The 15,393-nt window shown below is 38.3% G+C and overlaps 1 long non-coding RNA gene across 1 annotated transcript; it reads right to left on the bottom strand.

Moving 5' to 3' along the window:
* Positions 1–320: 320 nt before the first annotated feature.
* Positions 321–14,704, bottom strand: LOC118732162. Its single transcript, XR_004992070.1, has 3 exons — positions 14,694–14,704; positions 4,417–4,419; positions 321–538 (listed from the first exon to the last, which is right to left on the bottom strand). It is a non-coding gene; the product is annotated as an uncharacterized LOC118732162 (long non-coding RNA).
* Positions 14,705–15,393: the final 689 nt, after the last annotated feature.

The raw sequence follows: 15,393 nt of genomic DNA on the forward strand, positions 1-15,393 counted from the left end.
TTCCATTAGTTTTTAGAAAGAATGGAAGAGAGAGGCAAAGATAGAGAGAAATGTTGATGTGAGAGAAACACATCGATTGGTTGCCTCCTGCATGTGTCCCCACCAGGGCCAAGGACTGGGAGGAACTTGCAACCAAGGTATGTGCCCTTGACTGGAATTGAACCTGGGACCATTAGGTTTGCAGGCTGACACTTTATCCACTGAGCCAAACTGGCTAGGTTGTCTTCTGCTCATTTTTAAATTGGATTGTTTGTGTTCTTTTTGAGTAATTTATATATTTTGGATATTAACCCCTTATCAGATATATCATTACAAAATATGTTCTCCCATGCAATGGGCTCCGTTTTCAATTTGTTGATGGTTTCTTTTGCTGTGCAGAAGTGTTTTATTTTGATGTAGTTTCATTTGTTTATTTTCTCCTTAGTTTCCTTTGCCCTAGGAGGCTTATCTGTAAACATATTACTGCATAAGATATCTGAGATATTACTGCCTATGTTTTCTTCTAAGATTTTTATGGTTTCATGCCTTACATTTAAGTCTTTTAAAAAATTTTATTGATTTTTTACAGAGAGAAAGAGAGAGGGATAGAGAGTTAGAAACATCAATGAGAGAGAGACATCAATCAGCTGCCTCTTGCACACCCCCTACTGGGGATGTGCCCGCAACCAATGTACATGCCCTTGGCCAGAAGTGAACCTGGGACCTTTCAGTTCACAGGCTGACGCTCTATCCACTGAGCCAAACCGGTTTCGGCCATTTAAGTATTTTATCCACCTTGAGCTTATTCTTGTACATGGTGTAAGTTGGTGGTCTAGTTTCATTTTTTTTTTTTCTCCATGTGTCTGTCCATCCAGTTTTCCTAGCACTATTTGTTGAAGAGACTGTTTTTACTCCATTATATGTTTTTGCCTCCTTTGTCAAATATTAATTGACTGTAATGGTGTGGGTCAATTTCTGGGGCCTCTGTTCTGATCCATTGGTCTACATGCCTGTTCTTGTGCCATTATCAGGCTGTTTTGGTTATAATGGCTTTGTATAATAGTATGGTTTGATAGCCAGTATTGTGATTCCTCTTACTTTGTTCTTTTTTCTCAAGATTGCTGCAGCTATTCAGGATCTTATTTTTTTCCTTCGTAACTTCTGTTCTCCTTTTACGTTTCCACTCTTCCTACCAGTCTCTATGTGGTCTCTGCTTTCCATTCTTGGTTATTGGGTTCTTTCCAGCTAGTCCTCAGTTGATTTTTCAGGGTGATTCTTCTATATTTTAGTTGTAATTCCAGTTTGGTCCTGGGAACGTATCTGTGAGCTTCCACTTACTCTGCCACCATTTTTAATCCCCCGCTTGTCTCCATTTTCCCCCCACCCCACCTTGTTCTTTCATTTTTTGTCTTGTAATATTTCTTTGTCTTGTAATTTTGGCTGACTCCCTGTGTTTTTTTTTCCTATGACTTACATCTTGTAGTTTTGATAAAATGGTCTTATATAGAAGGTGTCCTGGGAGACCCAGTGGTTGATTTGTATATAAAAGATATTAAAAAATATTTTTTTAATTTTATAATTATTGATGTATAAGATTATATGATTTTTAGGTGTACAACCAAGGGAGTAAATATTTGTATAACAGCTCAAATGGTCACCCCAATAAATCTAGTACCTATCTCACACCGTAGTTTTTCCAACATTACTAATTTTTATGCTATATTTTACATACTCATGATTATACTGTAACTACCAATGTGTACTTCTTAATCCTTTCACATTTTTATCTCAACCCCCAACCCATCTGGCAGCCATCAAAATGTTCTCTTTATCCACGAATCTCTTTCTGATCTGCTTGCTTATTTTGTTCTTTAGATTTCACATATAAGTGAGAAAATATGGTATTTGTCTTTCTCTATCTCACTTATTTCATTTAGCACAGTACCCTTTAGGTCCATCCATGTTGTTGCAGATTCACTCTTTTTATGGTTGAGTCATATTCCATTTTATATATGTACCACTTTTCCTTTATCCAGTCACCTATTGCTTCCATATCTACGATATCCTATCTAATAAAAGAGTAATATGCAAATTGACCATCACTCCAACACACAAGATAGCTTCCCCCATGTGGTCAAAGATGGCTGCCCCCATCTGGACACTAGATGGCCACCACAAGATGGCCATCAGGGGAGGGCAGTTGGGAGGCACCAGGCCTGCAAGGGAGGGCAGTTGGAGGCAATCAATCCTGTAGGGGAGGGAAGTTAGGGGCAATCAGACTGGCAGGGGAGCAGTTAGGCATCAATCAGGCTGGCAGGGGAGTGGTTAGGGGCAATCAGGAAGGCAAGCAGGCAAGCAGTTGGGAGCCAGCAGTCCTGGATGGTGAGAATAATGTCCGACTGCTCATTTAGGCCGGATCCTACCTGGTTTGGGCCTAAATGGGCAATTGGACATCCCTTGAGGGGTCCCAGATTGAAGAGGGTGCAGGCTGGGCTGAGGGACACACCTTTCTGTGCACGAATTTTGTGCACCGGGTCTCTAGTTGTAAATAATGCTGCAGTGAACATATGAATGCATATGTTTTTTTGAATTAATGGTTGTGTTTCTGGGCCCTTTGTTGTTTATTATTATAGATTTTGTTTTAAAGTCTCTTTTGTCTGGTATAACTTGCTACTCCAACCTTCTTTTATTTGATTTTCATGAAATGTCTTTTTGCATCCCATTACTTTCATATCCTTGTGTATCTTTTGATCTAAAGTGAGTCTCTTGTAGACAGCATATGTGAAGGTCTTGTTTTGTTATCAGTTCAGTCATTGTATGTTTTTTATTCAAAGCATAGTAATTGTTAATAGATATGTATTTATTGACCATTTCTCCTCTTCCTACTCTTCTTCCTCCTCCTCCTCCTCCTCCTCCTCCTCCTCATCCTCATCCTCATCCTCATTCTCCTCTTCCTCCTTCTCCTCCTTCTTCAAAAAGACTTTTTAATGTTTCTTGTAATCCTGGTTTGGTGGTAATTAACTCATTTAGCTTTTTCTTGTCTGGGAAGCTCTTTATGTATACTAGGATTCTAAAAGATAACTTTTCTAGATAGAGAATATTAGTTGTAGGTTCCTGCTTTTTATTACTTTGAATTTTTTCTGCCAATTCCTTCTGCCTTGCAAAGTTCCTGTTGAGAAATCAGCTGACAGTTTTGTGGTAGCTCTCTTGTAGGAACAAACTGCTTTTCTTTTGCTGCTTTTAATATTTTTGTAACCTTTGGCACATTAATTATGATGTTTCTTGGTGTGAATCTCTTTGGGTTCATCTTTTTGGCACTCTCTACACTTTCTGTGTATTTCCTTCAGGCTAGAGAAGTTTTTAGTCATTATTTTTTCAAATAAGTGTTCAATTCTTTTTTCTCTCTCTCTTCTTTTTTTTGGAAATGACAGTACTGTTGGAAAAATAGAAGGCAGTAGAAAAAGAGGAAGATCAAATATGAGATGGGTTGACTCAATAAAAGAAGCCACAAGTCTGAGTCTATAGGAGCTGAGCAGGGCTGTTGAAGACAGGGCAATGTGGTCATCATTCATTCCTAGAGTAGTCAAAAGAAGAGCTGACTCAGCAGCACATAAAACACACTCATCACTACCATCACATTGGATAGCAAAGCTCCAAACTGTCTTTAAGTCCTTTGGCCATTTTAAAAATTAGACTGTTTTTCTTTGCTTATTAAAAAAAATATTTTATTGATTTTTTTTTTTTTTTTTTTTTTTTTTTTTTTTTTTTTTTTTTTTTTTACAGAGAGGAAGGGAGAGGGATAGAGAGTTAGAAATATCGACGAGAGAGAGAAACATTGATCAGCTGCCTCCTGCACCCTTCCCACTGGGTTTGTGTCTGCAACCAAGGTACATATCCTTGACTGGAATCAAACCTGGGACCCTTGAGTCTGCAGGCTGATGCTCTATCCACTGAGAAAAACCTGTTAGGGCTTTCTTTGCTTATTGATTTCTAAGAACTTAGGGTACATTTTAGTCCTTTGCTTTCACATGGATAGAAATTATTATTTTTTCTCAATTTTACTTTCACTTTTGATCTTGTTTACTGTAGTTTAGTTGTAATTTTGAAGTAGTAGTGGGGAATTCCAGTAAAGTGTGTCCCTACTCTGCCATCTTGACCAAAATTGTCTTAAAAAATATATTTTTTATTGATTTTTTTTTTACAGAGAGGAAGGGAGAGGGATAGCGAGTTAGAAACATCGATCAGCTGCCTCCTGCACACTCCCCACTGGGTAAGTGCCCACAACCAAGGAACATGACCCTGTCCAGAATTGAACCTGGGACCCTTGAGTCCATAGGCTGATGCTCTATCCACTGAGCCAAACAGGCCAGGACCCAAAATTGTCTTTTAATTTTCTATTTCACTTAGTTCCCCTCTGACTTTTATTATTATTTTCACGTACTTAATTTTGGTTTTGTTTATTTCTCTTTTTTGTTTTGTTTTCTAAACAACTGTTGATTGTTTAGGGGCTTGTTTCATCTCCTTGTATTTGTATTTTTCCAAGATATTTTTTTTTTTAGTTGATTTCCAGTTTTATGCCTCATGGCCATAAAATATGCTTGATATAATTTCAATTTTCTTGAATTCATTGAGGCTTGTTTTGAAGCCAATTAATGTGATATATCTTGAGAAATGTTCCATGTGCATGTAAGAGAAATATGTAACCTACAGTTTTTGGATGAGATGCTCTATAAATGTTTATCAAGTCAAATTCATCTAATTTGGAATATAAGGCCATTGTTTTTAAAAATTATTTTTTTTTTGTTTAAGTTACCTATTTATTGAAGTAATGGAGTACTAAAGTCCCCAACTATTATGGCATTATTGTTCATTTTTGCATTTATGTCCACTAACATTTACTTCACATATTTGGGTGCTCCTGTGCTGGCTGTGTCGATATTTACAATTGTTATATCTTATTTTTCTCGGATAGACCCATTTATAATTATGTAATGCTCTACTTTGTCTTTTAAAAATTCTTTGTTTTGAAGTCTATTTTGTCTGATATTATATTAGCATGCAATATCTTTCCTCTTCCTTTTTTGTTCAGCCCGTGTGTGTCTTTCAATTTGAAGCAAGTCTCTTCTTGTAAGCAGTATATTGATGGGCCATTTAAAAAAAACAAAACCCATTCTGACACCCTATGTTTTTTGATTGAAACATTTAGTCTATTTATATTTAGGATAATTATTAATAAGTATGTGCTTACTGTCATTTTGTTAATTGTTGTTGTTCACTGTTTCTTCTCCTCCTGATCTCTTTCTCTTTCTTCTCCTGATATGCCTATTATTCTTATATTTCTCTTTCTAACAGAGTCAGATAGTTCTTTCATTAAAAAACAAACAAACAAACAAAAAACCTCTAATTTTTGTCTCTTCTTCCACCTGAGTTATTTCTAGATTTGTATCTTTGAACTCACTGAATCTCACTTTTATTGGGTCTGCTCTATTTTTCAATGTTCTCTAATGCAGTCCTTATCTCATTTATTGAGTTCTCCAGATGCATCTCACTTATTCTTTTTTATAATTTCAGTATTTTTGGAAAAGTACTCCTTATGTTGATTTTAATCCTGAGCTCATTGAACTGCCTTTATGAGTTTTCTTGGAGTTCATTGAGTTTATTGACTACTGCAATTTTGAATTTTCTGTAATTTAAATTGGATTCTTTTATGCCTTTAAGTTTGGTTTCTGGAGAATTTTAACTTTCTTCTGAGATATCTTGTTATCTCAGTTATTTTAATTGATGAATTGTTTCTCTCCTTGAAGTAGTGAATTTCAAAAAAGAGTACTTTGTTAAGTACATCTTAATAATTCAGAGTTGATAGGTGGAGGTTTTTCTCTTGATTTCCAGTAGATGTTGCTATAGTGCAAGTTTTTATTTTCACATACCTGCACTAATGGCACTCTCCAATCTCAGTGTGTCAACCTTACCTCATTAATGGAAAATAACTTGTATGCCTTGAGATTGTCCCCTTTATGTCTGGGTTGCCTTGGGACTAGGCTTGGGACTAAGTCTATCAGCTGTCCAAGGAGTGCCTGCTGCCTCTATTGTGTTTTGCCTCTACTAGTTTTGCTGTAATGGGTGGGCAAGTAGGTGAGGACAGGTGGGTTCATGATTTTGTGGCTTTGCCTTCTTAGTAGTAATGGTGGCTGTTTGTGGCTGCCACACTGCTGTGTCTCTGCCCCGGCACTGGGTTTAATGATGGCGCTGGTTAAAATGCTGTGTGTGCATCACCCATGAGGCTGCGATGTGAGAGCTGCAGTCAAACTCCTCCACCACCACTACTGCTGTCACATGGTGGCTGTTTGTGGCTGCCACACTGCTGTTTCTGTGGTGGGCACCAGACCACATATGAGATCCCCATCTCTATCCTTTCCTTCATCTCATCGCCTCCGCTCATTCTGACATGCCCACCTTCAGAATTACTAGGTTCTCTCCTAATGGGCCACTGCACAGGAACTTGCTCTTGGCCACTCACCCGGGGTTCCGGTAGAGGGAAAATGACTCAGGGCATATAAGAGTCCTAAAGAAAAGACCTGGAGAGTGTGGCTCTGGAGACAGATCTGGAGGGCTGGCTACTGAGATCCCAGTTCTGAGTCAACATCCTTCACCATCCTCATCCACCATCTCACAACACTGGGCAGGCTATTCTTAGAACACCAGTGGGGGGAGTGGAATAACAATGTTCCCAAAATCCAGGTGATACCACCCTCCAAGATTGAGTTTGGCAGGAATGATTGTTGGCTGCCCCGCAAAGGGACCTGTGGCATCTCTTTTTCTGTACAGACTATAAGCACTCTCAGACAGTCGGATTGGTGTGGTTTTGAAATGGAGGCTAATTTTTCTCCCCTCCCACTGGTTCAGCAGGCCCCATCCCAGTGGAAGATTTCCTTGTCAGGGTCGCTAGTGGTGTAGCTGTGGCGCTAAGGGAAGGCAGGCAGCTCACTTCCCCTTTGCCAGACTGACACCAACCTCAACAAAAAATGACCTTGATCTCTTTTTACTAGTTCCCCTGGCCCCATCCTGCTGGGCTCAGTGTTGCAAGAGGAAGGGAACAAGGTTGGAGCTGAGATCTCTGGAGTGTGACTCCACTGGGGTCTCTGATGGCATGGCTGTGGAGCCAGAGAAGGACGTGCAGCTTGTTCCCCTCCCAAGGACCAGCACCATGCCCAACAGAGAACTACCTTGCTCCTGCTGGGCTTGGTTCTGCAGGGAAAAGGGAGCATAGCTCGGAGCTAAAACCTTTGGAATAAAGATCAATCAAGATCTCTGATGGCACAGCTGCAGAGCTAGGGGGAGGCATGCAGCTTGGTCCCCCCTACCCCCCCCCCCAAAAAAAAAAAAAAGACTTTCTTGATCTGTTCGCCCAAGTCCTGCTGAGCTTGGTCCTGCGGTGGGAACAGCTGGCTCACCTCACTTGAACCTGTGGTTTGCTCCTCCTCAGGGAGAGCTAGAGACTCTAACAGAAACTGAATGGTATGGCTCTGGAATAATGGGCCACATTCTCTACGTTGAGTGCCTGACTATACTGCCCCCTGTCCTCCCAACCTGTTCACCCCACCCTACCAAGCTTGAGTTGTGTGGAACAGCCAGTGGAGCATGACCAGCTTGGGCCCACTCTGCAGCCTTTCTTCATAAGACTTTAGAACAAGTCCAGGCAATCTTGGGGAGGTGGTGGGGGTGGAAGAGCTAATAGGTGGATGCTGACCTTATGGAGCCTAGAGAAGGACCTGTAGCTTGCTTCCCTTACAACAGAGAACTTTCATTGATCTGTCCCCCATTCAGTTTTAGAAGCTAATCCTGGTATAAAGCCTGGCTTCTTCTTCTTCTTTTTTAAAATAGGTTTTTTATTGGTTTCAGAGAGGAAGGAAGAGGGAGAAAGAAACATCAATGATGAGAGATAAACATTGATTGGTTGTCTCCCACATGCCCTCTACTGGGATTGAGCTTGCAACTTGGGCATGTGCCCTTGACTGGAATCAAATCCAGGACCCTTCAGTCTGCAGGCCAACACTCTATTCACTTAGCCTAACCAGCTAGGGCAAGCATGGCCCCTTTTACACACACGTAGGCCCAGTAGACACAGCCACAAACAGTGAATTGCATGGAAGCTCCAGAAAGGTAGCACAAGGCTTATTACACACAACATCTGACATCTACCTGCACCGAAGCCTGGGATATGGGGACCCAAAGTAAAAACTGCCAGTGATGGACTTCAAAATAAGTCAGAACTTGATACAACTAGTCACACAAATGACACAGCTAAACGGGGACTTTGGCAAACATCAGACCCTTCCAGGAAAACCTCTGTCTTGGGTGTGCAGCCCCTGAACAGCTACTCATACATGGTGAACGAGGTCCATCCTTATGGTCGGCCTGCCTGAAGGTTAACTCTATCATAAATGGGCCAAGAGCATTCAATACTCAACTACAATAGGAGAGGGCACATAACCCACACAAAAATAATTTCTGGAGTGCCTTGCTCAGTTGATCTAGAATACTGTGCAACTGCTACCCACAAGGCACCTATACAAGAAAGCCCTCATAACAAGATTGGGCGTCATAGCAGATCTATCTAACACACAGAGACAAATACAAAAAGGCAGACAAAATGGGAAGACAAAGAAATATGCCCTAAACGAGAGTTTAAAACAATGATGCTAAAAACCTTGGGAAAATAATGCATAATTTCAGCGAGAACTTAAACAGAGATAGTAAGTATTAACAAGGATATAGAAACAATTAAAAGAACCAGTCAGGTATGAAGAATACAATATCTGAAATAAAAAATACATTGGAAGGAAAAAACAGCAGGTTAGAGAAAGCAGAACCAGCAATTCAGAGGACAATAAAAGTGTAAGCACACAAACGTTGCAACAAAAATAAAGTAGAATTTAGCCTGGCCAGCGTGGCTCTGTATTTGAGCATCAACTCGAAACTGGGAGGTTACAGTTAGATTCCTGGTTAGGGCATATACCCAGCTTGAGGATTTGATTTCCAGTAAAGGAGGTGCATAAGGTGGCCAATGATTTTTCTCTCATAATTTGTGTTTTTATCTCTTTCTTTCTCACCCTTCCTCTCAGAAATAAATAAAAACTTTTAAAAAATAAGAATTAAAAAAATAACAAAAGTCTGAGGAACCTTTGAGACAAAAATCAAGCTTAACAGCATCCATGTCATAGGCCCCATAGGGGTACCAGAAGGAGAATAGAATACACAAGGAATTGAGAACCTGTTTGCAGAAATAATGGCTTAACACTTCTTTAGCCTAGTGAAGGAAAAAGTCACACAAGTCCAAGAAGTACAGAAATTTCCAATTAAGATGATCTCAAAAAGACCAATTACACACAACATCTGACATCTACCGGAACATTATAATTAAAATGGCAAAGGTTAAAAATAAAGAAAGAATTAAGGTAATTAATTACTTACCTGTGAAGGAGCTTCCAAAAGTCTCTCAGCTGATTTCTTAACAGAAACATTTCAGGCCAAAGGATTGACAAGAAATATTCACAGTGATGAAAAGTAAAGGTCTACAACCAACACTATTCTATCCAGCAAGCTTATCATTTCAAATTGAAGGTGAAATAAAGATCTTCCCAGACCAGAAAAAAAGTGAAAGAGTTTATTACCATTAAACCAGCATTGTAAGAAATGTTAAAGGACTCTCTTTAAAAAGAATACAAAAAAAGGGAGAGAAAAACATAGTTATAAAGAATAAAATTGCAATAAACAAGTAGCTATAAATAATCCATTTAAGTGTAAATGGATTAAATGCTACAATCAAAAGACATAGGGTAGCTGAATAGATAATAAAACATGACTCATATATATGCTGTTTACAAGAGATACACTTTATAACAAAAGATGCACACAGGCCCTATCTGGTTTTGCTCAATGGATAGAGCATTGGCTCATTGACTGAAGGGTCCTGGGTTCAATTCCAGTCAAGGCCACATACCTTGGTTCCAGGTTTTATCCCTGGCCCTGGTTGGAGCGCGTGTGGGAGGCAACCAATCAATGTCTCTCTCTCACATTGATGTTTCTATCCCTCTGTCTCTCCCCTCCCCTTTCAGTGAAAAAATCAGTGACAAAATATCCTCAAGTGGAGATTAACAATAACAACAACAAAAGATGCACACAGACTGAACGTGAAGAAATGGGAAAAAAATTAGTGGAAATGGAAACAAACAAGGAAAGTTGAGGTAGCAATACTTGTATCAGACAAAATAGATAAAAATAAAGGCTATAGAAGGAGATGAAGGACACTACATAATAATAAAGAGAGAAATCCATCAAGAGGATAGAACCTTTATAAACATTTATGCACCCAACACAGGAGCATCTAAATATATAAAGAACTCCCTGATGGACATAAAGGGAGAGATAGATAGTAACACAATCAAAGTAGGGATACATTTACACAATGGATACCATTTTCCTGCAAAAAGTATAAAATCTTACCTTTTGTGACAGCATGGTGAACCTGGAATGCCTTATGCCATGTGAAATGAGCCTTTCAGGAATAGACAAATACCATATTATTTCACTTATATGGAACCTAATGAACAAAACAAACAAACAAATAGAAAAAGATATAGATACAGAAAACCTGGGGAGGGGGAAGCTTGATGAAAAAAAGGTGAAAGGATTAAACAGAAGAAATAAATGGACAATAACATGTTGATAGCAAGAGGGAAACAGGATGTTGAAATTGGGCAAAGGTTGGATAAACCTTTCTGGTTTCAATGTCACTGCAATTCAATAAAAAATAAAGTTTTTTTTTTTTTTAATCTGGTGTAAGTATTGCTACCCAAGTATTTTTTTTTTTTTTTTGGGGGGGGTTCCATTTTTTAGAAATATTTTCCTTCTCACAGTTTGTGTGTGTCTTTTGATCTGAAGTGGGTCTTTTGTAGGTAGCATATGTAAAAGTCTTGTTTTGTTATTTTTCAGCCACCTTATGTCTTTAAAAAAATATTTTATTGATTTTTTTACAGAGAGGAAGGGAGAGGAATAGAAAGCTAGAAACATCGATGAAAGAGAAACATCGACCAGCTGCCTCCTGCAACCCTCCCACCCCCACCAGGGATGTGCTCACAACCAATGTACATGGCCTTAACCGGAATCAAACCTGGGACCCTTCAGTCTGCAGATAACACTCTATCCAATGAGCCAAATCGGTTTTGGCACACCCTATGTCTTTTGATTGTAGTATTTATCCATTTACATTTAAAGTAGTTGTTAATAGATATATAGTTACTGCCATTTTCTTATTCATATTTAAACTTTTTCCCTTACCCTTCAAGAAGTCCCTTTGATATTTCTTGTAATATTGGTTTGGTGGTGATGAATTCCTTTAGCTTTTTTCTTGTATCTTTATCTGCCTTTTAATTATAAATCTTTACTCTGCTGGGTAGAGTAATTTTGGTTGTCTTTTTTTGCTGTGTGAATATTTTATGTCACTCTCTTATGGTCTGCAAAGTTTTTGTAGAGAAATCAGCTCACAGTCTTATGGAGAGTTCCCTTTTGGATATCTAACTGCTTTTGTCTTACTGCTTTTAAGAATATCTCTTTTTATTTTATCTTTGGTATTTTAATTATGACATGTCCTAATGTGAGCCTCTTTGGATTCATCTTGTTTGGGACTCTCTGTGCTTCTTGGATTTGTAAGACTATTTTCTTCTTCAGGTTAGGAAAGTTTTCCATCATTATTTCTTCAAATAGGTTTTCATTTCCTTGCTCTCTCTCTTCTCCTTGTGTTTTACTTATAATGAAGATGTTGCTATGCTTGATGTTGTCCCTGAGGCTTGTTAAAACTATTCTCATTTTTTTGGATTCTGTTTTATTTTATTTTTTGGTTTTAATTGTTGTTATTGTATGTGTGTTTTTTTTTGGTAATCTTATCTCCCAAAGTTCCAATTTGATCCTCTGCTTTATCTAACCTACTGTTGAGTCCCTGTAATGAATTCTTTTTAAAAAATATTTTTGATTTTTTACATAGAGGAAGGAAGAGGGGTAGAGAGTTAGAAACATCAGTGAGAGAGAAGCATCGATCACCTGCCTCCTACACACCCCCTATAGGGGATGTGCCTGCAACCAAGGTACATGCCCTTGACCAGAAACAAACCTGGCACCCTTTAGTCCTCAGGCCAATGCTTTATCCAGTGAGCCAAACTGGCTAGGGCTGTAATATATTCTTTATTTCAGTTATTGTATTCTTCATTTCTGACTTTTAAAAATGTTTTCTATCTCTTTTTTGTTTTCTGTATTTTTGTTGAAGTTCTCACTGAGATAATAAAGCAACTTATAATTAATGTTTTGACTTTTTCATCTGACAGATTGTTTGCCCCTATTTTGATTAGTTATTTTCTGAGTATTTTGTTTTCTTTTGGGATATGTTTATTTGTCTTCTCATTTTGGATACCCTCCTCCATCCCTCTCTCTCTCCCTCCCTTCCTCTCCTCTCCTTCTCCTTCTCCTTCTCCTTCTTCTCCTTCTCCTTCTCCTTCTCCTTCTCCTTCTCCTTCTCCTTCTCCTTCTCCTTCTCCTTCTCCTTCTCCTTCTCCTTCTCCTTCTCCTTCTCCTTCTCCTTCTCCTTCTCCTTCTCCTTCTCCTTCTCCTTCTCCTTCTCCTTCTCCTTCTCCTTCTCCTTCTCCTTCTCCTTCTCCTTCTCCTTCTCCTTCTCCTTCTCCTTCTCCTTCTCTTCTCTTCTCTCTCTCTCTCTCTCTCTCTCTCTCTCTCTCTCTCTCTCTCTCTCTCTCTCTCTCTCTCTCGTATTGGTAGATTTGCTACATCTCCCAGTCTTGGAAATCTCCTGGTCTTCATAGTGTGGCCTTATGTGGTAGGTGTGCTGTGGGGCTCAGTGGTGCAGTTTTCCTGGTCACCTTAACTGGGTACTTCAGGTTCATTCAATGTGTGAGTAGTGCATGGCCTCATGTTGTTGTAGAGCCTTGATTGCTGTTGGCACATGATTGTGAGGGTTTGATCACCAGGCTATTCAGTTGAAAAGGGACAGTGCAGAGTTGAAAAATATTTATTAAAAAATAGAATAATATATGGCAATTAATGAGAGGAGTGTGGTTTATGAACTGCCACATTTCATGATGGGGACTTAGACAGCTTTCTTGCCCTTTCTGTATCTCTCTTTCCTTACCTGTAAATTTTCATACCAACTACCGCAAAGTTCCTGGCACATAAAAATGCTAACTATATATTGGTTATTATTCTCAACCTTTCTTGTGGGCATATAAATAAGAATAGGACACACACAAGTTTATGAACAACCTGGCTTCATTGCAAGAGTGACCTGGTTGGTTAATTTTGATGGTGCTTTTTTTTTTTTGGCTTGTCTAGTTTGTCCAGATTGTCTAGAGAAGGCTATATAAACTCCTCATGGGCCAAAACCGGTTTGGCTCAGTGGTAGAGCGTCAGTCTGCGGACTGAAAGGTCCCGGGTTTGATTCCGGTCAAGGGCATGTACGTTGGCTGCGGGCACATCCCTGGTGGGGGATGTGCAGGAGGTAGCTGGTCAATGTTTCTCTCTTATTGACGTTTCTGGCTTTCTATCTCTCTCCCTTCCTCTCTGTAAAAATCAATAAAAAACACACACACAAACAAACAAACAAAAAAAACAAAAACAAAAAACAAAACAAAAAAACTCCTCATGGGGTCAGAAAACTCGACTACCAGAAAGAGAAAAGAAGTCAAAGAATCCTGGGTAGAAAGAGTTTCTCAACATTAAATATAAAAACTATTACTTCCCCCACTCCCCAGGATGTTACTTTCACCTTTAACCCACCAGTACTGTCTCCTGGCCCACATATCTTCATGATATCCTCTCTAGAGCAGCGTTTTTCAACCGCTGTTCCGCGGCACACTAGTGTGCCGCGAGATGTTGCCTGGTGTGCTGTAGGTGCAGACAAGACAAGAATTTTATAATTTTTCACTATTTTGTTTACTTAATATTTCATAATAAAGTAATTATAAAATACTTTCTTTGTGTTTATTTGATTCCTATTCAAGAGAATTACTTTATATATAGTCAATATAGGCACAGAGTTAAAATTTTTTAACATTTTCTAATGGTGGTGTGCCTCGTGATTTTTTTCATGAAACAAGTGTGCCTTTGCCCAAAAGGTTGAAAAACACTGCTCTAGAGCATAAGCATTTTGACTCCTACTGGGTGTGGGAAGAGCATCTACATTTTTTGAGCAAAATAAGAGATCTGATGTGGGGAGGAGGATTAACCTCCACTTAAACAGACTTTCAATCAGTCCTTTTTTTAGCTCATCATCACCTTCTCTACCATCTTCTCTGGTGCTTTGGGTCTTACGTTTTGTGGGAATTTCATGATGTAAATCCCATTGTGGCTTACATCATTTTATTTTAAGATTTAATAAGTTACTTATTACTAAGTATATATTTTCAGCTGCCAAAATAGTTTTGTTTTTTTTTCATCTCTATTATTCTCTTTGTCTTCATGGGTCTATGACATTGAAACATGTTTACTGCTTTTGCATAAAGATTTTAAGAGGGATTTTAGAAAAAATGTATATGTTAAATTGTCTACCTTTATGCTCTGTGTTTTATTTTATTGTTTTTTAAAGTCATGGTAGAAAGAAAATTTATTTAAAGAGCTCCCACACATCATTCTTATAAAAGAATTCTTATAAAAACTCATCATTCTTATAAAAATTATCTTAAAAGTAATCTGAAATGACTTAAGACGTGCATATTTTTGCAAGCAGTGAAAGTTTAAATATTTTTTCTACTTGTACTAAGGTTTTTTTCTATGCTATATGTTTTATAACCAGATGTAGTTGATGTATATGTAAATCTAGTTTGTATAGTAATACAGCCACTCCAGCTATCTTTTGATTAATGTTAACATATGGTCTGTCTTTTCCCTTTTAATATATTTTTCAAAAAGTTTTACTAAATTTACAGAGGTGACATTGGTTAATAAAATTATATAGATATAGACAAAAAACAACCCCAAAATGAAAGAAAAGAAGGAATTTTCAGAAAAGGAACTAAATGAAATAAAGGCAAGCAAATTGTCAGGTAAATAATTCAGAGTAATGGTTATAAAGGTGCTCAAACAACTTAGTGAGAACTACAAGAAATGTAATTGAGACCGTTATGGAACTTAATGAGAATTATAGAAACTTAATGAGAAATACACCAGCATGAAATAAGAGGTATAAACCATGAATAAGAATGAATCAGAAATGAAGAATGACATAGCTGAAATAACAAATACCATAGAAGGAATCAACAGTAGACTAGAAGAAGTCAAGACCAAATCAGTGAATTAGAAGACAAGCTTTAACACACACACAATCAGAGCTACAATTGGAAAAAAAAATTAAAAAAC

Source organism: Pipistrellus kuhlii, unplaced genomic scaffold, assembly GCF_014108245.1.
Source record: "Pipistrellus kuhlii isolate mPipKuh1 unplaced genomic scaffold, mPipKuh1.p scaffold_m20_p_35, whole genome shotgun sequence".
Lineage (NCBI taxonomy): Eukaryota > Metazoa > Chordata > Mammalia > Chiroptera > Vespertilionidae > Pipistrellus > Pipistrellus kuhlii.